Genomic DNA, 13722 nt, shown 5'->3' with positions numbered 1-13722 from the left:
AAAAGACCAAACATTATTCTGGTGATAAAAATTCTTCAACATGGAAGCTTCAGTGGTATGATGGGAGCTAAAACTAGATCCAAAGTGTTGTAAAATACTGGATATCAATAAAATGGAGATGGTGAACATTGATCATTCAGTGTAAAAGTCCGCCAATTAAAGATTTTAGATGGTAGATAAAGGAAAATATTTCAAATGAAAATATTTGCTTTTTCTTATGTTTTAAAAAGGTTCCTTTTTTTTTTTTTTGAAGTATATTTGAGGGCAGAAAACATGAAACCAAAGAGTAAGAGATGGAACATGATGGAACTGCTAAGTGTGGGGGCAAATATATTGGAATCTATCCCTGCTTTCTGCATTTCCATGTAACAATGCCCCTCTGCTGAGGCATGCCACTGATGTTACCCCTTTTTAAACAGAAACCCAGGCTCGGAATGCCTCCACTGCCCCATCAATTTACCAGTGAAGTTTCTCTTGCCTGAGCTGAAGATCATTAACTTATTCATATTTGAAAATATAAATTGACTTTTAGTTACTACTAAGTTAACATGCTATTTTTTTTTTCAATTGCATGTGTATTTTTTAAAGACTGACTGATTGATTTGACAGAGAGAGAGAGGGAGAGAGTAAGGCACATGGCAGGGCAAGCAGGAGAGGGAGAAGCAGACTCCCTGATGATCAGGGAGCCCATGAGGGGCTCTATCCATGACCTGAGCCAAAGGCAGAGGCTGAACCAAAACCCAGGTGCCCCCAACTCTATGTGTATTTTTAAGAGAGAAAGAAAAGTCTTAGTCTGAAGAAACAATTCTCTAATGGGAATTTTAAGCCCTGAAACAATCAGGCAGGCCAATAAGAAGAAATTATATTGGATTAGAAGGCAGAGGACAGGGGCGCGTGGGTGGCTCAGTCGTTAAGCGTCTGCCTTCAGCTCAGGTCATGATCCCAGGGTCCTGGAATCAAGCACCCCATCGGGCTCCCTGCTTGGCGGGAAGCCTGCTTCTCCCTCTCCCACTCCCCCTGCTTGTGCTCTCTCTCTCGCTGTGTCTCTCTCTCTCAAATAAATAAATAAAATCTTTAAAAAAAAAAAAAGAAGGCAGAGGACAAACTGAGGGTTGCTGGAGGGGAGGTGGGTAGGGGGGATGGGGTAACTGGGTGATGGGCTTTAAGGAGGGCACTTGAAGTAATGAGCACTGAACATTGTATATAACTGATAAATCACTAAATTCCACTGAAACTAGTAATACAGTGTATGATAATTAAATTGAATTTAAATAAAATTTTTTAAAAAAAGAAGGCAGGGGAGAGAAAGGACTTCCCCAAACTATTCATAACACATGAGGTGAGCAATTTTTTATTTCATGAAACTCAGAGATCTCATCTATTTCACCTCTTAAAATCACCTACTTTTATGTCCTCTATTTTCTATCTAGTTATCATGTAATTCCTGATATATTCAGGAATTTGGTAGCCACAAATTAAAGAACATGCAGTATTAGAAGTCAACCTAAATATCTGCTCAGTTAGAAGATATAGCATTTATAGATTAAAATTGTTATTTTTAGGTTAAAATATATAAAATATATTATCTCCTCTTACATAAGAAAGAAATTCTAATCTTTGCCACATTTCTTGTAATGTTTAATATGGAAGAAGACAGAAGAAGAAAGATAATGGTGGTTGATCTCGTTTTTTGATTTTTTTGTATCTTGTGTGCTTTTCAATGCCTTGAACTTCCTTTGAATTGACAGAATACATAAGTGAAATTTTTATATAAAAATCGGAGTGAAGTTTGATAACTGAAATAGTCCCAGTTAAATAAAATTAGTATCTGCTTTGATATATCAGACAATACTAGAAAACAATGTATTTTGAATTCTTACATATTTTATTAGTCAAATATTTATTTTCAAATAACAGTAAGGTTTTTGGAATTCAAAATAATTTAGTTTATGCAAACTTTTCCACTAGTGGTTTTTATTTTGTGTTTTATCTCAGTTTTTTATTCCACTGCCTTGATTTTTTTAAGTTGTTCTTTGTGACAATATCTGGCTATGATTATACACATGAAAAGTTTGTCACAGCTTTTCCTCAATCCTAACTCTGCCCCTCAAATAAAACACAAGGGGAAAAAAACTGCTCAATTGGTTTTCTGGGCTCTCACAACACCACATATATGGTGTTAATCCCTTAAACTCAGCAAACTGTTGATGTATAAAAAACAATATTCTCCAAGTGCAGAGGGTCAAGTAGTGCAAAGATACTTAAAATGATACAGAAGGCCCATGTCTCTACTACAAAAAGAATTACTGAACTGCTGTTTGCAATGCTCTGTTTTTGTATGTAACTTTTCTTGGCAACAGATGCAGTATTTATAGTAAAGTCTATCACCGTTTATTAATGTTATACATTAGAGTTATTTGCTACTCTAAAAATGATATGCTAAAATATGCCGAAGCATTTTCAAATAAAACAAGAAAAATGAACTGACAATTTATTAATTGCATTTGTTTCATAATAGAACATGATAAACCTTGAATAAAACAACATAAATATATCAATTCCATTTAGCATAATTGTTCTATTTATAATGAAGTCCCCAGAGAGTTCTTTTCTACTCATTTTCCCTAAAGTTGCAAGAGATTTTTTTCCCTTTATTTCCTTCTGTCATTGTTTAAAACAGTTGCTTTCCAGTAATTCACAGGCAAGCATAAGAATACAGCAGTAACCTGAATGTGCATGTGTCCAGAGAATTGATAAACAACTTGCTAATTGGAATATTTCAACTCAATGTGATTTGGGAAATCTTGTTGCAGATATAGTGCATCTTGCATGTTGTTTATTGCAAGACAAAATGGATCAAAGGACCAGTCTTAAAGCTCTAATAACAGATACTAAAATAGGTGCATTATTAAATGTATACCAGTGACTCAGTTTACCATAAGAAGAAATTCTACCATATGTTTTAGATACCATGTTTTTCAGGATTGCATAATAAACCTGCTTCAGCTTTGAGGAACTGGTATATGTAGGAACACCAAGCAACTCAATAGCTGAGTTAGATATAGGGTCAACGGTCATGGTCTCTATGTTAAAGACACATTGGAGGAAGAGATGGACATTTACATGAAAATTTATCGGTTAAAGGCCATAAGTTCTTGGCATGCATGTTTGTGTTCCTGATAGCTCTGAAAACATTAAATAAGTACACCTTCCTCCTTCATGTGTGGGACTAGTCTCTATTTTAATACCAAGAAGAAGAGAGCAGAAACAGGTTGACAGAAGAGCAAGAGAACAAGTAGACTCAACTGTGTATGAATATTCAGCATCCAAGAAAGTCAGTAACTCATATCAGCAGAGAGAAGATGGATAGCCACATGGAAAACAATAAAAATGAACCAATTTTTTACATTATACATTTGGATAGGTTCTAAAAGGATCAGAGAGTTGTCACATTAAATAAATATAGCAAAACTAGTACTAGAAGAAACATAAATTAAATGCTCTATAATTTGTGTTTGGGGAAAACTTTCTTAACTATAATTCAAAATCCAGAAGGAAAAAAGGGAAAATGGCTCAACCTATTAAATTTTAAGAATTTTTCACACAGAAAGGTCACCTGGGTGGCTCAGTCAGTTAAGCATCCTATTCTTGATCTCAGCTCAGGTTTTTATCTCAGGGTTGTGAGTTCAAGTTCCGTGTTGGGCTCCATGCCGGGTATAGAGCTTACTTAAAAAAATAAAAATCTTTCACAAGGGAAAAACACTATAAGCAAAGTAAAAAGACAAGCTGAGGGAAAAAAAAATTGCAATCATATCACAGGCAAAGGAGTAATGTACTTAATATATTATTAACTTCTAATAATAGCAAAGAAAAACACCAAAATTCTAAATGATCTGTGACTTTCAACAATGTTCCATCTTTCTTATAATCGCAAGACCATTTCTCATCTATCAGAATGGATAAAATACAAAAATTTGACAATATAACCTATAGATGAAGCTGTTAGGAAATGCATTCTAATACATTGCAGCTGGAATGCAAAATATCATAACCCATAAGGAGACGAACTGGCAATATCTAACAAAATTTCATATATTTACCCTTTACCTAGCAATCCCACTTCTAGGAAACTATTCCAAAATATACTGGTAAAATACACAAAAGATGGTTTACTACAGCACTCTTTGCAATAGCAAAAAGCTTGAAACAAAAGTTCCATCAGATTGGGAATTAGTCATGTATATCAACACAAGAGAGTACTGTGCAGCTCTAAAAAGTAATGAGGAATATCTATATATTACTATGGTGTAATCTCCAAGAAAGGTGAAAAATATCAAGGTGGAAAACTGCATGTGCAGTATGCTACTGTTTAAGGAAATGAATATATATATAATATATATTGTAAAATTTATATAATATAGCAATAAACAATTTATATTATAAAATTTACATTGTAATATCTAGTAATATAAAATTTGTATAAAATAAAAATTTATACCATAAAAACAACAATAAAGTTAAGTATATGAAGGTGTCCCTAGAAGGAAAGAGAATAGAAAGAACAGGGATTAAAAACTGAATATTTCTGAATATGCCTTGTTTTGTAAATTTCAAATTTGACTTTGAATCCACCTAAATATTTTAAATAATTTTAAAGCAAAATCAGTTTCAAAAAAGCATTTCCTAATTCCTGAAGTCCTGAAAGTAAAATTCATGTATCAAATTATAGCACATTCTTCCCCTCCTGGGAAAGAATGAAGGGGGGGAAATCGGAGGGGGAGATGAACCATGAGAGACTATGGACTCTGAGAAACAAACTGAGGGTTTTAGAGGGGAGGAGGGTGTGGGGATGGGTGAGCCTGGTGATGGGTATTAAAGAGGGCACTACTGAATGGAGCACTGGGTGTTATATGCAAACAATGAATCATGGACCACTACATCAAAAACTAATGATGTAATGTATGGCGATTAACATAACATAATAAAAAAATCATTTTAATTTTGATCAAAAGCATTTACTCAATGGTTATGGGCAAATAAAAAATATACATAAATATATGTCTTAAAAAAAAATTATAGCACAGCCGCACAAGGAAGAACTACTCCAAGTAACTTGTAATTTTACCAAACGTTCCTAGTGGCATTTACTCTAAAGGCAACATAAACAGCAAAAAAAATATAATTAATTTGTTTTCAGTTAGTGACTGTCAATATCATTATACTGCAACAGCTATGTATATATAGTGAAATAAAGCAAATGGGTAACTATATTGGTGTTTTGGAGAAACTAAGATTTAAACATAGAGGTAACAAAATGCAATTATAAGATCAATAAGGTTAAGTAATATCCCCACAGTCTTGACTATGAATTGTGATTATACTTATGATTATATATGTACAGGGATATATGTATTTCTGCCTACTGAAAGGTCTTAAAATAGTGACCAATACAGTGACAATGTGCACGCTTAACCCCTGGTCTTTAATTGCAAGATGTAGAGAAATAGCTAGTTCCAGGTATCAGTCAAGAGATATATACATTATGAACCTAGATCATTTTACATACTGAAAGGCAAGTTACTATCAAAGTCTATCAGGGTTAGCTGTGATGGACTCAAGCGCTAATATAAAAAAAGGCTGCTAATATTAAAAAAGGCTACTACTGGCCAAAGACTGGACAATTTGAGCATCAATAAGGATAATGATTGACATGAATTGAAACATATGACATATGTTTAAATCCATCACTTTTTAAAGATTCCTAATAGAAAGCAAAAACAATTAAGAAAATCTTATTGGTCTCCTTCAGAGGATATTAAGGAACTGACTCATTTTTCACAACTGGTAAATAAAGGAAAAGATCAAGTAGGTATACCACCTTTCCCAACCAACTATAATTCAGGATTACTAACTAGTTGGTGAGGGTACTATATGTTTATACAGTCATTCCAGTTAATAAATGAAGAAAAAAATGATAAAATAAAAATATCACAATCACATCCTAATATGAATCTGAGCAATGATCATCAATTGCTATAACATCAAAAAAGTTAACTAGATACTATGTGCCTCCTCATGGAGGTACCCAAAACTACCTATAAAGTATTCTTGCCAAAAACAAACAAACCTCTCCCCACCTTCCCCCACCCCGAACCTAATGTGCACAAATTTCTTGCCCCCTGTTCTCATCTGTGTTTTCTCCCATCATCTGTGGAAATCAACAACCCTGAGTCACTAACCTGAGGGGCAGGGTGGATCCTTTCCCTTTTGTGATGACTTTTCATTCTTTCCTTTGATTTTTTTTTCCCTAAACATCATTTCTCTTCCCTGTTCCCCTCCTTCTGTTGCCAGGAGTACCAACCATGCAAACTTTACTTTCAAAGCCCAAGAGAAGAGGAATTGGAAGTTAATGACAATGGGAACTAGACACACCTGCCTTTGTTTATGGAATGTGAGGAACAGGAGCTGGAGCCAAGGCAAGGTCAGCAATGCAGCTGAGGACTCTGGTGGAATATTATCTGATGTTGGATAAAACAAATACAGTTTCTAGTAGCACACATTCAGTCTCAGGTCCAGTGCCCACATTACCCATACTTCTGAGCACCTATCTCCATACACCCTTTGTGACATTCAGGAAGACAAGGAACAATGCCAGGAAGATTCTTTACACGCTAATTGTTAACAATGACTATAATATCCTGAAGGGTAGGAATTATGTCCTCTTGGATTTTGTGGCACACGTACCACATCACCTAGTACATTGCTGTGTATATGATAAACATTCAGAAACTAATTAGTGGACATAAGACAATGTAACAGAATAAACTGATACTTATAAATGACTTTTAAAAAGTGTGTCATCATAGGCTACTGAAGCTCTCCACGTTCACTGAAGATATACTTGTTAAGTTGCAACATTAAAATTTTGTTTAAAAATCTAGAGACTAAAGAAAAAGGCTGAGAATTAATGCGGTAAACACACCACTTAAGAAGTTAGAAAAAGAACCTCAAAATAAATCCAAAGATAGTTGAAGAGAGGGGATCATGAAGATGAAAACAAAATCCCCAAAATAGAGACACTAAGGTACATTAGAATAGCAGCAAACCTGGCATATTTGAGCTCCAGAATAGATCTTTTCTTTTAACAACACCTCCTCTCTATGCTAAAAATAACTGTAATCATGAAATGAAATAACTAATAATGGCCATAAAAGACACACAGAAAATGAATATTTTATTTTATTGAACTTATATACAATCATGCCAGTAGAAATATTTTTTTAAAAAAATGAAGGAGAGAAAAAGGAGAAAAATAATGGAATAATGTTTCTAAATTATATTACTATATTTTATCTTGAAAAAGAAAAGAAAAACTTGTATCCCTATAATCTGTTACAGTAATGAATAACATTATAATTAATAGAAAAGGGCAATTAAAAATTAATAAAGAATAAATTTCTGTTTTAGAGGTATTTTTCAAATGCCATACAATATTTCATGTTTGAATTAAAACTTTTCACCCAACAAAAGAAGTATTATACCTAGTAGGTCCCACTCTACTTCATTGTTTAAATTTTTACATTATATAAAAACTAGAAGGACAGAAATGAAGTAACTAGATTTTATTTCTTCTTATCATTATTTATTTATAATCTACTGCATAAGCATAAGAACATGTACAATCATAGCAACTGGAGACAAAAACTGTCTAAAAGAAGATGTAACAAATCCAAACCATTATGCATTTACTCTCTAAATGAATGCAAATAACTGAGTCTGAGTAAGTCACAGGCAGACTCTATAACTAGGAGTTCTCGCATTAGCTTCCAGAATGATGTTTAATAATGCAAATAAGAAGGACATGGTACTTTGAAATTTACATATATGTTTTCAAAACTCGTAGCAACCACATCAATTATTTAGCTCTTAGGCCAATAAAAGAGTTTTTAAGGAGGGGGGGGCGGAGTATTTTAATCACTGATACTGTTTAGAATTACCAGTACATAATGAGAATAAAAAGCTTGTCAACTTTTAGTCAGTTTTACCATTGTTTTCAAATTTTCTACAGACAACACACCTCCTAATTGCCTATGCCCAGGAAAGACGACTCTCACCACCCTCCCATCATGTGCCACTGCTGCAAAGATAATACTTGAAAAGCCTAGTAAATTGGACAAATGTAAAAATTCTGCAGAGGAGGCACAAATAAATAATACCAGGAATAAAAAAAAAGAGAGATATAACTTTAAATAGCATAGCCACTAAAAAGGTAAGAAGAATACTCTGAACAACAGTATGACAATAAATTGGAAAGTTTTAGATGAAATGAAAATATTCCAGGAAAATGTAATTTATAAAAAGCAACTAAGAAAGAACATTTTAATAGTCAGTTAAGCTGAATGTTTATTTTAGTTCACAGAAAAACACTAATCACCCAGGGTTCACGGTAATTTATGCCAAACATTCAAGGATGGGCATCCCAATCTTAAGCTAACTTTTTCAGAAAATACAAGCGGAGGACAAACCTTCCACTCATTCCATGAGATCAGCATATCTTGATACCAGAACTAGACAAGGACAGGAAGAGGAACCTAACTGACCTGGGGAAAGAAAATACCCGACTACAGGCCACTCAGCAATCCTGTCCCAAATAAGAGAGGAGAAAAATGGGCCAAAGACCTTAACGGACATCTCACCAAAAAAGATACAGAGGTAGCAAAAGAGCATATGAAAAGATGCTTCACATCATATATCATCAGGGAAATGCAAATTAAAACAACGATGAGATACCACTACATACCTATTAGAATGGCCAAAATCCAGAACAAAATCCAGAATGCTGTCAAGGACATAGAATAAGAGGACCTCTCATTTATTGCTGGTGGGTGGAAATGCAAAATACAACAGACACTTTGGAGGACAGTTTGGCAGTTTCTTTTCTTTTCTTTTTTCTAAGGTTTTAATTATTTATTTATTTGAGAGAAAGAGCAAGAGCATGAGCAGGGGGAGAGGCAGATAGAGAAGGAGGCAGACTTTCCTGCTAAGCAGGGAGCCTAATGCAGAGCTGGATACCAGGACTCTGAGAACATAACCTGAGCCAAAGGCAGATGCTTAACTGACTGAGCCATCCAGGCACCCCCATTTGGCAGTTTCTTACAAAACAAGAAGTACTCTTACCATACCATATTGCAAGCATACTCCTTGGTATTTATCCGAAAGAGTTGAAAACTTACATCCATATAAAAACCTGCACATCAATGTTTATAGGAACTTTATTCAAAATTGTCAAAAATTGGAAGCAACCAAGATGTCCTCAGTAGGTGGATAAGTTAACTGTGGTATATCTAGACAATGTAATATTATTAAGTGTTCAAAAGAAATGATCTTTCAAGACATGGAAAGACATGGAGAAAAAAATGAATGTGTCTTACTAAGTGAAAGAAGCCAATGTGAAAAGGCTAATGCTGTATGATTCAACTACATGACATTCTAGAAAATTCAAAACTATGGAGACAGTAAAAAGATCAGTAGTTGCTAGAGGCTGGGCAAAGGGAGGGAAAAATAGGTGAACCCAGAGAATGTTTAGGGCAGTGAAATCACTCTGTATGAAATTATAATGATGAATACATGTCATTATATATTTGTCCAAACTATAAATTGTACAACATCAACAGTAAACCATAATGTAAATTGTGATTTTTGGTTGATGATTTGTCAATGTGATTTCATCAGTGGTAACAATGTATCACACTGGTGGGGGATGTTGATAATGGGGTAAGTTATGATTACATAAGGGCAGATGATATACATGTTATCTCTGTACATTCCTCTTAATTTGCTCTGGATCTAAACTACTCTAAAAAATAAGGCTTTCAAATTTTTAATTAAAAAAATATTTTTTAAAAATTTAGATACAAGTCAAAAACACGTCTATCACCATACTAATAGATCTTGGGTATAGTAATCAGATAAGAAAATAAAACTAAATGCCTAAGAATTAGAAAAGTAGAAATAACACAGCCATTATTGCAGATGATAATTTTTTACATTGAAAATCCAAAATAAACTGTGAACAAATTATTAAAATTAAGTTTAGCACAGTGTCAGGTTGCAAGGTAAATTTGAAAGAAATTTGTTGTACATCAGAAACTTATCATAATTTTTAAAAGATATCATTTATAATACAAACAAAATGTATACATTAATGAGGAAGAAGTAGACAAAGATATTTGCATCATTTGTGAAAACAATTACAAAATTTATTGAAAAATCTTAATGAAGACCTAATAAACGGAGATATACTGTGTTTACAAATTTAAAAACTTGTTTTCATAAAGATGTCAATTCCTCCAAATATAACTATAGATTCTATATAATTCAAATAAAAATCCCAATAGCACTTTTTTTTAAAGAATTTGACATCTAAATTTTATTGGAAGAGCAAAGGGCCAAGTATAGTCAAAACATTTGTAAACAAGATTAATGTGGAGAACACTTTCTCCAAAATATCAAGAATTACTACAAATTTCAAGTATTTAGAACAGTACAATACTGTATAGTGACTAGAATATCACTATGAATAGTGATAGACAAAGAGATCAGTCGAACCAAATGAAAGTCAATATATAGATTCATGACTATATATGGAAATTTAATAAGTGACAGTTGTATCATTATAGAGCATTGTGAATATGAAGGACTAGTCCCGAGAAGATATTCAAAAACTTGTTTATTCATACAGGGGAAAATGGAATCCTACTTCATACTTCACATTATACACAAAAACCCACATCCAAGTGGAACAAAGATTTCAATATGGAAAACAAAACCTTAAAAATTTAAAATAAAAATACAAGAATAGTTTTATGATCTCAGAATAGGAAGAAAAAGGAAAATTTTTAAATTCCTAATCATGAAGGATAATACTTATATATGTATAATTACATTGGCAGTTTAAATTTTTGTTCATCGAGAGCCAATCTTAACACGTTAAAAGATTAACCATAAAATGGGAGAAAATAATTACGGCATGTATAATTGACAAAAAAATAGTATCTAAAATATATAACTGACTCCTCTAAAGCAAAAACCAAAAAAAGGAAAAATATATGAGCAGGAATTTCAAAGAATTTTAAACATGTATGGGCAATAACCCAAGCAAAATAAAGTGCAACATCGTTGTTAATCAGCGCTATGTCAAATAAGCCCACAATGAGATACTCTTTAACACTCCTTGTTTTTCAAAAATCATGAATTCTGGTAGTTCCCAATGTTGAAGATGACACTGATCGATAAAATACACTTTCTATATGTACTTTTATATACTGTTAATAATAGTATAAAATGATAAACTACTTTGGCAGCATTTTCATATTACTTGGAAAAGTTGAACATGTGCACATGCTATGACATAGCAATTCCACGCCTAGATATAATCCCTAGGGACACCTTGGAGTATGTGCACCAGGAGCCAGGTATAAGAATGCCCACAGCAACATTGTGTGAAATTGTAAAATACTGAAAACAACAACGCAAATGTCCAACAATAGGAGAATGGATAAATAAATGGGTAAGTGACATTATATGCAGCAGGGAAAATAAACAAATTAGACAACTACATGGATGAAAATTGAGAACATAGTTTGAATAAATACATTCAGTTCTAAGTAACAATTATATAGTGTACCATTTTAATAAAGATCCAAAAAGCAAGGCTAAATAATATTTATGGACGGGTATATATAAAACTAGTTTTTATAAATCAAGGAAATAGTGCTTACATGTGAGGAAAGAGGCAGGGAGATGGGATAGGCTAGGAGAACAAAGGCCAAAGTCCCAAATAGTACATTGAATGATGGATTTACTGTTTGTTTTATCATCATGGTTTATAATTTACATATAGGGACATATAGGGCAATGCAATATTAAATGGATCAAATCAAATGGTAAAAGACAACGAAGTTGTTTTTTTTTTTTTTTAGAAAGATAATTAAAAAGAAGAAGGAACAAGGATAACAATCCAATTACCCACCATACTTCTGAACACTTGTTCCATTGATGGGCATCAGGGGGCAACAGTGAGTGCAACAGTAATCCTTTCTTGGTCATAAATGAAACCCATGGGAAGGTATGTTTCAGAGCATTGTGATGTGTGATCTTTGGTGTATCATGGTTTTGCCCTACTTGACAATAGAAACTGTAGGGAACAATTGTTTGTAGAGGGCAAAAAAACACTGTTTACTAGATAATACTAGGAATACAATTTTGGAAGAGGAAAAAAGTAAAATTTAAACCTTACTAAGGCTCTAGATTAAGCCACAACTTACAAAAAATACAAAAGACAGAACAACATTCTAACCTCATAAGGAAACAATTCTGCGAGACACATGACTCAGTTTTGCTAACAAATAAAGGGCATGGTGAACAAAAAAGAGTAACAAAATTTAAAATAACATTTAATTACAATAAATGGACTAAATGGACTTATTTGGATCTTGATTCAAAGTGTTACAAAACTTTTTTAAACAGGAAGAATTTAAATATTATTTTATGTTATTATGTTATGTTAATCACCATACATTACATCATTAGTTTTTGATGTAGTGTTCCATGATTCATTGTTTGTGTATAACACCCAGTGCTCCATTCAATATGTGCCCTCTTTAATACACATCGCCAGGCTAACCCATTCCCCCAACCCCTCCCCTCTAGAACCCTCAGTTTGTTTCTCAGAGTCCATAGTCTCTCATGGTTCGTCTCTCCCTCCGATTTCCCCCCTTCATTTTTCCCTTCCTACTATCTTTTTTTTTTTAAACATATAATGTATTATTTGTTTCAGAGGTACAGGTCTGTGATTCATCAGTCTTACACAATTCACAGCGCTCACCATAACACATACCCTCCCCAATGTCTATCACCCAGCCACCCCATCTCTCCCACCCCCTACCACTCCAGCAACCCTCAGTTTGTTTCCTGAGACTAAGAACTCCATATCAGTGAGATTATATGATACATGTCTTTCTCTGACTGACTTATTTCGCTAAGCATAATACCCTCTAGTTCCATCCACATTGTTTCAAATGGCAAGATTTCGGGGTTTTTTGATGGCTGCATAATATTCTATTGTATATCTATACCACATCTTCTATATCCATTCATCTGTTGATGGACATCTAGGCTCTTTCCATAGTTTGGCTATTGTGGACATTGCTGCTATAAACATTGGGGTGCACACACCCCTTCGGATCACTACATTTATATCTTTGGGGAAATACCCAGTAGTGCAATTGCTGGGTTGTACAGCAGCTCTATTTTCAACTTTTTGAGGAACCTCCATACTGTTTTCCAGAGTGGCTGCACCAGCTTGCATTCCCACCAACAGTGTAGGAGAAAAGAGTCCCCTTTCTCTGCATCCTGTATTAAAGAATCGCTATTACTTTTATTGTGATAATGAGATACTGTGATTTTTAATGAGATCTTAGTTTTTAAGACAAATGCAAACATATTTACACATGATATAATAAAATGTTGTGAATTTGCTTAAAGATACTTGTGGAGGAAGAAGTGGATGGGAATACAGAAGCCACAAATTGGCCATGTAATATAGCTGAGTCTAGGAATGGATACCAGGAGGCTTTTTATATTGTTCACTTTACATGTAGATATGGTTGAAATTTTCCACTGTAACATGTTAAAATAAATAAAAATATTTTTAAATCTACT

This window comes from Mirounga leonina, unplaced genomic scaffold (assembly GCF_011800145.1).
Source record: "Mirounga leonina isolate KUSES-001 unplaced genomic scaffold, KU_Mleo_1.0 Mir_91, whole genome shotgun sequence".
In the NCBI taxonomy this organism is placed as follows: Eukaryota; Metazoa; Chordata; class Mammalia; order Carnivora; family Phocidae; genus Mirounga; species Mirounga leonina.
This window is presented reverse-complemented; position numbering follows the sequence as displayed.